The 11,240-nt window shown below is 41.0% G+C and overlaps 1 protein-coding gene across 1 annotated transcript in view; it reads right to left on the reverse strand.

The window, feature by feature from the left end:
- Positions 1-11,014, reverse strand: part of nckap5l (NCK-associated protein 5-like) — a 33,027-nt gene extending 22,013 nt beyond the window's left edge. The window contains exon 1 of the mRNA XM_084016395.1: positions 10,884-11,014. The gene's annotated coding sequence lies outside the window, so the exon portion shown is untranslated. The remainder of the gene's footprint in view (positions 1-10,883) is intronic.
- Between the last annotated feature and the right edge of the window lie 226 nt (positions 11,015-11,240).

Consider the following 11,240-nt stretch of genomic DNA (forward strand, 5'->3'; position numbering starts at 1 on the left):
AAGTAAAGAAAGTAAACACACGTGGGCTATAAAGGGGTGAGAGTGAACTACCTACTGTTTAATATAGCATGACGGATGATGTCTGTGTTTTGCTCAATATTTTGGGGGGTCTGACTGTTATAGCAGGCACCTTTCACAATTTTTTTTATATTTTATGGAGAAAATTATTAAATTGTTTAATAGATTGCAGATCAATCGAAGCTGAAAATAATCGATAGTTGCAGTCGTACATCTACATCTATTAAGAGCTGGTTTTGTTTAAACAACAGTGAACAACAGTTCCAAACCCCAAAATATTCAGTTTCCAATCACATTTATAAAAAGTAAAAGCATTCATTTGGGCTTGAAAAATTACGCTGTCATCCAACCTATTGATTAACCAACAATTCCCCCTAGCTCCAATACAGTTACTCTTTCAAATACAGACATATTTGTGTGAATGAATATAGCAGCAGCAGCGTGTTTTCAACAAAACTGTGTCGTGTCTGAACTGGTCAGCAGATAGGAGGCTTTCTGAACCAGTGTCTCAGCGTGGTTAATCTCCGCAGGTTTTCACCCCGTGTGACTCATCCGCTCTCCTTGTTAATGGAGCCACATCATCCTCAGACATACCAGACACACTAACCTAAGTCTGATGACAAAATGACTGGGCGCCAAGGCAACAACAACGGGGAGGAGGTAAACACGGGTTTGGGGACTCACATGTGGGCGGATAATACGATAAAGAAAGAAAGAAAAAAAAACAACTGCCTCCTCAAACTATTCTTTCTAAAAAAGCAGATCTATACGCACTCATTTCAAAGTTGAGCGTTTTTCAATTTGACCCTAATTGGGTCGACAAGAGACCTGACCTGAATCGACTTTGCCCCCCACAACAGACTTCCTATAGTCAAAATCAAGCGCCCCAGGGTGCTCACATGAATGTCAGTTGTTTCAAGCTATTGTCAGTCAGATTTGACCAAAACAGTCTAGCCTGTTTGGTTGGTACACAACTCGTCCCAGATTCACAGCAGAATTTCAATGTCTATGTCTGAAATGCAGCGATGACTACAAGTACCTGTGTAAATGTACTTTACTTGAGTATTTACATTCTATGCAACTTCATCTCAGCTGGAAATATTGTTCTTTAACATCTGGCTGACAGCTTTAGTTACCTTACAGATTTATTCATCCCCCTTCCTGTCCTTCCGTGTTTACTCAAGTAAGGTTTTGAAAACAGGGTGGTCACGTTAGTGGAGTATCTTCACAGTGTGGTATAAGTACTTTTACTCAAGTGAAGGATCTGAATACGTGTTCCACCACTGCTGAAATAACAGAAGGCCAGCAAAACTGTTTTCAAAATAAAAGACACTGATAAATACAATATGGGAAATCAGGGGAAACCCTGAAGACAAAATACTGCACAGGTCATCAAGACTGAACCACATCAGAGAAAAAACACAAACAAACGACAGACGCTGAGCTTCACATTAAAAAAAAAATCACCCAGATCAAAAGAGCTGGAGTCCAGTGAGGATTTATCCTCTTATTACTCAACACATATGGCCATCCTACCCAGTCTGTCCTTATGGCCAGGCTGCTAATCTGTGTCCCCCTGGTGGCTGGAAGATTATTGCAGCAATTAAACCTGGTTTCAAGAAGATGTGTTAACAGTCTGCGTGCTTTTATCCTGATATATTCCACCATCTTCAACAGAGGCGGCTCAAGCACAATACAGCGATTCAAATCTAAAAAAAATCTCAGATTTTATGTTCACGCCGTTATCGCCCAACTCTAGCTTCATACATCATGATTTAGTCACTGCTGCATTTTGATTTAAAAAAAAATACATCTCAACGTTCATTTCTGGATTGTTTAAAAAGACAGAAAATATGTGAACTCATCCTGTAATCACCAAATGGAGGAATCCGTCCCGTCACCAGCGCAGCAGACACACAGTTAACCACTCACAGTTGAATGAAGTGCTGTCAGGGGATCGTCATACTTGTGCTGTGTCAGACATTAACGCACACAGACATCTGTATGGCATGAATGGGACATTGAGGGACTGGCTTCCCCTTCTAAGAGGGTCAAAGGCTGAACGGGACGACATGACCTGAATGAGAGCCGGTCACATGGTCCCCTGGAGCTAACGCAAGGGAAATGAGGATAACTCTCGACATAAAAGCCTTATTGTCACCTCCTTTCGACATCCACTTTCCCCTCAAGTGAGGATCCTCCCCAACTCAAAAAACCCGTTGCTTGTGCAAACATAAATAGAGTCAAGGGGCAATAAAACGCGTGTCTTAATGGAGGGAAACTTGCCTGGAAAGTTAAGTGGAAAGAATTTCTCCTGGAGGCAGAGTGGACCAGCACATGCGACCCATTTGAAATTCAATGCAAACAACATGTAAAGCAGGGCGTCGTGCCTCTTTTTCCAAACACATGCAGCTCATCCTCACCCCATCACAACAAGGAAAACCTTCAACCGCCGAACACAAAGAGCAATATTATCTAAGAAAAAGAGAGAGGGAGAGAGAGAGAGGGAGGTCGGAGCTGGAACAATTAGTGGTCGACTGAAAATTATCAACCTTTTACCGAAAAAACCTCTGGCTCCAGCTTCCTAACTTCAAGGATTTGATGCTTTTCTCATAAATGATCATAAAAACAGAATTTATTTGGGTCGAACTGCCAGTCAGACCGCAAACAGACTAATCAGTAATGAATATAACTGCAGTGGTTGATAAAATATTATTCTGACGCATAATTAAGCATAATTTGAATATCTTTGACGCCGTTGGTCACACAAACAAGTGATGCGATGACATCGCCTTTTGCTCTTTTTACTATTTTCTGAAGAATTAATTGAGAAGATTAACCAATAACGAAAAATCCAGCAATCGGTGTAGAGACCAGGAGGCAACCATCCGTTGGCAGATGGTGGCGGTTTTTGGTTGCGGCGGCCGAAGCGAAGGAACTGTCAGGGAAGTTCTGAATCACAGTTGTAAATCAGACTGGAGGGGTACAAACCCCCATTCAGGAGCCGACAGTTTAACGGGCACTGATGGCCTGGGCTCTATGTGACGATGGAGAGCTCATCCACCAAGAAGAAATGTGACACTCAGGCCTCGGCGAGGAGATGTGCAGGGTTTAAAGCCGGGGCTATAAACACCCCGGTGGTGTCAGTGGAGGCCTCTTGTGTTAATTTGCATGAAGCCTTGACTCGGGCCGACCTTATTAGGAAGTCAGGAGTCGAATGAGCCATCAACTGTGGCTTTGTGAGCAATTGGCAGCTATTTAGGTTATTTTTTTAAAATAAAATGCCAAAAAAACAATCTTAAATATGAATATTTACTGGATTTATTTGCTTTCTCTGGTATCAAAGTGAATATCTTTAGGTTTTGAAGGTTTAACAGGCTGAAAGTTCAAGAGTTCAAGGTGCAAATCCCAGATATACACACTGCCAAAAATATAAACAGGTTAGAGATGTAAGTGGCATTCAGTTATGTATAAATCTGAAAGTGTATATGGTTTAAGTGTTATTTAAATGACTATTTGCTCACTTTAAAGACCAAAGAACCAAAACTCATCCAGATAATCAAGATCTCCATAAATCCCTCACGTGAAAAGATTCAAACTGTGCTCTTCGGTTCGTTTCTGAAATCATAAAAAGCCTAGTAATGAAAACCATTCATCCTGGCCTCGATTAAAAGGCAGGTTTCATACCACCGTAAATACCCCAGAGAGAGACAGAGAGGGAATGCATTTTGTCCAGCTGCAAACTCCGTTTCCACCTGTGTCAGCAAATACTTCAAAACCCCGATTCCTCAGTGAATCACCTTCACACACCACACTGCTGAACTCTGACATGACTGGAAAATATGTGGAGGTTGAACACGACATGCTGGTGAAGAGGCCAGACGAGTTAATCCAGGTCATCACATCCGCTCTTATGGAGCTGTGGTAGTAATACGGGCACACGACAGAGCCAGATTCATTCATCTTAACTCAACTCAGGTTTTCTGGTATCATGACGCTACCTTACTTGTATCACCATGGTAACGACAGATCAAAATGTCTACGACGGTTGCTGACCAGTTAGAAGGTTTGATCCAGGTAATATGGAACATTATGCACAAGTATTGTTTTTTTTTTTTAATTATAAAACGCATTTTAATGATTTTTATAGCCTATTTTATAGCTAGATCAATAAAGCAATGACAAGTTCATGATAGTTCAACGTTTTGTTCAGCATCTCCACAAATAAACACCACTAAAGATTTTTGAAAGCTGAAGTAAAAGTTTAATGTTGCAGCCCGTAAAGGTCGCGATCGTTTAAATTCTACGTACTACTGGGTAGTTTGTGAATTTGCCTCCAGGGATCAATCATTTCTGACATCATATTTTTTTTTTTTGTATTATAAATCTGAAGTAACTAAAGATCAAATAAATGTAGTGAAGTAGACATTACAATATTTGCCTGTGAAATGTAGTGCAGTGGAAGTATGAAGTAGCAGAAAATGAAAATACGTTACAGAGCAGAATCTGCTCTTTTAGCATCTTTTTTTACAAACTAGAACATCAATCAGGTCTGTCTTCTCTGTGCAGCACTCTAATTGGCTGTTTAACACTACAGGAAACAGTAACGCCCTCTAAAATTAAACGACAAATTACAGATCAAGCTACATGCAAGTACAACTACCTCAAAACTGTACTTCAGTACAACTTTACGATACATTAGTTAAAAGAAGGTACAGGAGTAAGTGGCTTGGCGATGGGCAGCATCTCCACATCTGGCCAACAGCCGCTGCGGCTCAAACTCAACCAGGAGTCGGGCATACTCATCATCCACATCCTTTTCCCAAGGTCCGGCCAAGAGGAAGACCTATTTATGGTACAGAGATCTAAAATAATATGGAGGGTTATAAATGAAGATCCCTATTTAAGCCGCCACGCATTCTGCTCACCATCACACCAACAAACACAACCTCCACGGGAAGAGTGCTGATGTTTTTCAAGGCATACAGGTTTGACTTTTCAAATGGGAAAACACTAAAGAAGCAGCGGTTCACTAAAGCACCTTTAGGGAGAGGGGTTGAAGGGGATTTAAGGGGTGGGGGATGGTTTGCATAAAGCTCCTCAATAACAACTTTATTTTGAGACAAATGAAAATAAACTATACCGAGGTGCACAAAGGAACACTGTTAGGATACAAGATGGGCCTGAATAAAAGGCGAAAACCTCCGACTGTCCTCGTTATTCTTCAACTGCACAGTGTTAATCTAAGTTATCACGGGTCATAAATCTGAGCGCGGAATATAATAGGTTGTGTCAGCATAAAAACCGAATAAAATTATGGTCATTTAATCCCTTTTTGGCCAAACAGGATGTGGTGGGGACCCCGTTTGCTTGAATTGATTAAAGCCAAATTCCTAGCCATATTTTCTTTGGCCGGACTGATGAATTGAATGTTTGTTGCAGCTGCAGCAGCTAAAGCAGTGTTTTGCCAACTTCAATGTTTGTATGACCACAGATTCCTCTGTAGGGTGGACTTTGAATGAGTGTGAGCTCTTTCCCCCCTCTCTCTCTCTCTCTCTCCTCGTAGGATTCCTTTAGCATATTCAATCACGCATATTTCAGACACAGCAGGCGGCCATACAGATTGAAGATGAAGAAGAAGACAAAGGCTGCTGCTTTTGGAGTCGCTCCAATATTATGCATGCAAATATTCACAATAAAACTCGAGTTAAGGTGCCTCGGCTCAGATGAGACAATGAAGATAGCTCTTTGAGTTCCATATCTGCATTGTGTGAACGGTCATGATGATGGCGATGATGATGATGATGCAGATTTCTGCCGGTCTCCTCTCCCTCTGTGAGCTCTGCTGCCGAGCTCTGCTGTATCGCACCGACTCTGCGGGGTAATTAATGAATATTTTGCGATGCAAATGCTGGCCCCAGAAGTGCCTTTGGTGTATAACCATGGTAACTACAGTACCTGCATACACGCATCAGACAGCGGTGATAAAACTCATAGCTGATAAGGGGGTCTCAGCCCCAGCCTATCTTCAAAGCATGGTCGTTTATACAGACGGGTGGGTGTGTGGGGGGGGGGGGGGGGGGGAGATCCTGCAGAGATAGGCCGACTGCAGGAGACTCTGACCCGTCTGCTCACCCCTGCTAGACTTCAAACTGACTAAATTATTGTCCCATTGCTCTTTCCTCCCTGTAAAACTGCTGAACTACAACCTAATAAAGTCATATTTCACAGACTGACTGACCTTGAGAGTCTGTAAGGTCTTTTGCTCCATAAAACCAATGTTTTTGTCTCAAGATGCCCGAGTCTGTATCAACAGCTGCTGCTGCTGCGTAGAGCTGAAACTATTAGTTTGAAAAACTGATCAACATGATTAATTGTGTTGATCATCATTTATCAAGCAAATTTAGTGAAAAATAAGCTAAATATTCTCTGATTCTATGTCATGCAATGTGAGGATTTACTGTTTCTCTGTATTATAGCAGTGTGAGGATATACTGTACATTAGTTGGACAAAACAACACATTTGAAGACATCATACTCAACTCTGGGAACATGTCGATGGTAATTGTTGAGGCATTTCAGCCTAAACTTTTAATCGATAACAAATTAATCATTAGTTGCCGCCCTGACAATATTTGCTGCTGTTCTAAAGACTATTTTCATTAATCAATTAATTTGTCCACTATTAATAGATCAATGTCACAAGTGAAAATTAGTCCAAATGTCCTGTTTTGTTAAATAAACAGTCTAAACCCCAAATATATTAAGTTAATAATGCTATAAAACAGAGAAAAGCACACACACATTTGAGAAGCTAGAAAGAGAAATGCCTTAAAACAATTAAATCAATTTGTTACTAAGTGAGAGTTTGTAATAAAACGTAGCTTCCTGAATTTGAAAAAGGTGAAGAAGAAATTGTTTGTGACGGTGCTTCCTCGTTTCGTTTCCTCTCGTTTGTCGACGGCCTTGCTGGTAGATACCGGCTTTGATCATTTGGATAATTATGATGAAGTACTCAACTTATTGTTTCAACTGTCTCACACTTCCTGGACTGCAACGCCTAATAAATAACCAGAACCAGTTAACAGGACCAACAGCCAAATTAAACACTTACTCCATGCCACGTTTCCCCTCTATAATAAAGTCTGAACACAGTCTGCGGCTGCAACAAGACGTGGGACACAAAGGCGTGCAAAACATCTGCGAACAATTAGAGGCGAACAGAGCGAGCAAGCACTTATACTGCCCATTACACTTGAATAAGTCACTGGCTCGGCCCTTCATGATGTAATGCGGCACAGCTTGGATATGCAATCTCAAAGTTGCGCTGGGACAGAGCCTCTCACAAAAACTTCAATCACGCTCAAACATGGAGCGCGGGCCATAAATGTAATGCAGCGAGTTGAGAGTGGAACCACATTTCTCTGCAGCTCTGAGGTCATTCCTCGGGACAAATTGTTCGCAGCGTCGGCGGTTCCTCGTGTTCTTGACCAAATGTTGTTCCAATTGTGACACATTTTAGTCTTAAATTCACCCGAGCCTCCAGAGCTGAAGAAGTCCACCCAATCCGCAGAATAAACTTTACATTCATGGCGGAGCATTCCTACCCTTTGCGGTTGATTTTTAACGTCCCCGCTTCAAAAACGCATTTTGCTTAGTCTTTCTTCACTTGGATGCTTAACCTTCACTGTGCAGGACGATGTTTGATCATTGAAAATTCACCTGATGTGCATACATAGACAATTCTGTGACATTTGGGCCGACCACGCAGTCAGAATGATTAATTTAGGTGCACCGGTGGGATTTAATGTAGGCAAGACTCAATATGAGCTGTGGGTTTCAAGGGGGTAGTTGCACGTTCTAATGCCACTTTTCCATTATGTACACTGATCTTGTTAAAAAATAAAATCCCTGGATTGTAAACATGGATTATTGTCGAAGAGGATGAGGCTTCTTGTGTTTGACTTGTTTGGCTGGCGCTTATGGAAACTTCTGAATACACTTTTTATGATTACGCTGGGTGAGCCAGCTTGAGATGTAGATGGCAGAGGCACATCCGGGGGTTCCCGGGCGTACCCGTGGGTACACGGCCGACTACCGCTAGTTCGGAGCATAACGTGGATTAATATAGATTTAGCACAGGTGAGTGATTTTAAGCACAAACACTGAGAATGGATATTTTGTGTCCTGCAAAACTTGTTAAACTTCTGAAATCGCAAATATCACTCTAGATATTTCAAAGAGGCGAACGAGTAAATTTAATTTTAAGAATGTATAGGCAAGTAATTTAAGGTTTTTCTGTGTTATTATTACATGTTTGGGAACGTCACCCATTTGATCACAGTCTGACCCTCATCTCTGCAGAGGGCTAGAGGCTACATTAGCCGCTAGTTGCATATCGCACACCCAAACCTCAGACTGAACTCGGCCATTGGGGTTCACTGTGGGTAATGTAGGCAGAAACAAGCAAAACAGAGCTACTCACTTCCTTTTTTCAGTAAAAAGTCACGTTGTTCCAATCACTGTTTCGATGCATCTTTGTGCCATAAATGACATGGCTCTCTTATACAATCTAGTGTATTCATATGCAATTGCCAAAAACAACGAAAGGCAATATTATATCAAAATACAATTTGGAAAAAGGCAAAGGAGATACGCAATATCTGCAAATATTCATCAGGCATTTCTTGGAGATCTTCAGTGAGATTGAAATATTTTATAGCCTGAATGCCAGCCAAAGTTTTAAAAGAAATCTTTCCATCCTCTTTTCTTTTGGCCTTTGTTCAGAAGACCATGAGACAATGAAAACAGCATGAGCTTATATCTGGCCTTCAACCAACAGACACAGGCCATTAAGCGTGGATGCTTTTCCCCTTCAAATGGAATCTGAAACAGCCATACGGCATTATTTCAGTGTTATAAATCCTGTATAATCTCCGAATAGGGATCGCAATTGATTTAGATTACTGGCACATGTTTTATGGTCGATAAAATCCTACACAATGCGAAAGCAAACAAGAAACCATCCACTCCTTGTGACTTAAATGCTATTCAGAGAATGTGGAAGGTATCACATCTATTAAAAAGCAGCATTGTTAAAGTATGATCCAATAACACACATTCACTGCCAATGCTGCTCCAAATAACTCTCTGTACGGGCCAATATGGGCACCAATCCAGTCTGTTACTTCGAGGGGCGCGCCCCTATTATAGCTGAGACTATTAGCAAATTATTTTTCAAACTAAAATGCCAAACATTCCCCAGTTATTGCTTCTTAGCTGTGAGGAGTCACTGCTTTTCTGTTTTATATGATCATTACATTTGGTCAAACAAAACAAACAATCAGTGATGGGTGTTTTTCACATGATTCGTCAATTAATCAAAAATGAAAACAGTCATTAGTGGCAGATCTAAACCATGTTTTAGTTTGGTGCTCATAAATACACACCATAAATATTGCAAAACAGAATCAATAAAAAACAAAATGCAACAAAATGCAATACGTATTAAAAGCACATGGCTTAAACATCCTTAGACAGACTAAAAATAGACGCAGACGTAAACAATAAATCACCAATCACAGATGAGAAGACTGCAACGTTGCCCGTTTCATTAAAACATGAGACAACAGTTTCCTGTCCTCCTACATAAAAAGTATAGGGGACGGAAACACGCGTTCACATTCGTGTCTGATGACTATTTTCACTTCCTTTTCCTCTCACTTTATGTCGTTTAGTGGTGCAGCGTGCCAGATACCGGATTTCTGAGGCTGTTATTCATATCACTATTTCGCAGTAGATATTTTTTTGTCTGTTTGTTTAAATTTTGGCCAAGAGTGGAACATTTTACCTGGCATACCTATGTAACGGAGACACATATCTGTGTATATAACAAACCAATACCCATCTTCAACAACCAAATCATGCAGATCCTCTCCAGACATCTCCAGATACATAGAAATATTGTAAATGTTTTGGGCTTTTTACACATACATATTGTTTAAATGGGATCTCCTAGTAACTTTACATAAATATGTATTCTGTGTTTATGTGTGCTGGAACTTATAAGTTAGCATACAAGTAATTAACTATCAGCTTCCAAACTAGAGTTAGTTCACATCATTCTTTAGAGCTCAAACATCCATGTGATGCAATAAATAAGCACATTTTTGAGTGGAGGGGAACTTTAAACCAGCTGGTCCTCCTTAAGAACCAGGGCGGTTTATCCTCCACTAACAGCAACGTTACATCCCTGCTGCAGACAAACCCACACCTTAATGCATTCGCTATCTGGTTGATTTAAGCCTGGTGATCGTGTACCACTGGTTTTATTTGTACCGTTTGACACAGTGGGTTTTATTTCAATCATTTAAGAGAAAATGCTTCTTTTCGGCATCATTGTGAGAAGGAAAAAAAACCCGGATTGTCAGTTCCTTTTCCACGTTCCTATTTCAGGGTTCGTCTCATAAAACGAGGCTAAAACTGCGACAAGGCTGTATTTAAGCTAGCATGTTCATGCCGGAGAACAAAAAAAAAAAAAACGTACTTCGGCTCAGAAAAAAAAATCTCTTTTTCTGGGACAGGCCCTAAAAAAAAAAACCCTGCACCCAAAGGAGTCTCCTCCGGCAGGGGTAACGCCGCTACGCCCTTGCGTTTCTCCCGCAAACAAGACAAAACGTTGGAAATCAGGAGGAAGACACCCACACGTTTAGCTTTAAGCTACATCCGTTCAGACCGTCACTTTTACCGGCGCTGTTAAATCAATGAAAACCGGCCAAAAACGGCTCCGTCGGTATTCAAACAAACCTCTCGACCCAAGCGGACAGGAAACGACATTAGCCCGTTTTCTTTCGTTTAAAACTCACCTCATTTGGTTGGAAACGGTCGAAGTCGACGCCGCCTCTCCATGTTAATAAAACACAGAAATATACTAGTTTTTTTTGTATCTGTGTCGCTGCGTCCTTCCCCGCAGCAGCAGCAGCCGCTTTCTTCTCCCTGCCTCGGCGTTCACTGTTTTGGGTTGAGGAAAAGTGATGTCATTGTATGAAATTGCATTACCCGCCCCAATTTTTTCCCTTTTTTTAAATTATTTTTTTAAGAGGCTGTCCCCATGCTGCCAAACATAAGTTCAACATATACTTTTAAAATAATAATAATTTTAAAAAAGTATAGTTTTGCCTAAAAATAGGCATGTGCACCCTTCAGTTCAGCAAATGTATCAT

Source organism: Eutrigla gurnardus, assembly GCF_963514095.1.
Source record: "Eutrigla gurnardus genome assembly, chromosome: 8".
Classification (NCBI taxonomy): Eukaryota; Metazoa; Chordata; class Actinopteri; order Perciformes; family Triglidae; genus Eutrigla; species Eutrigla gurnardus.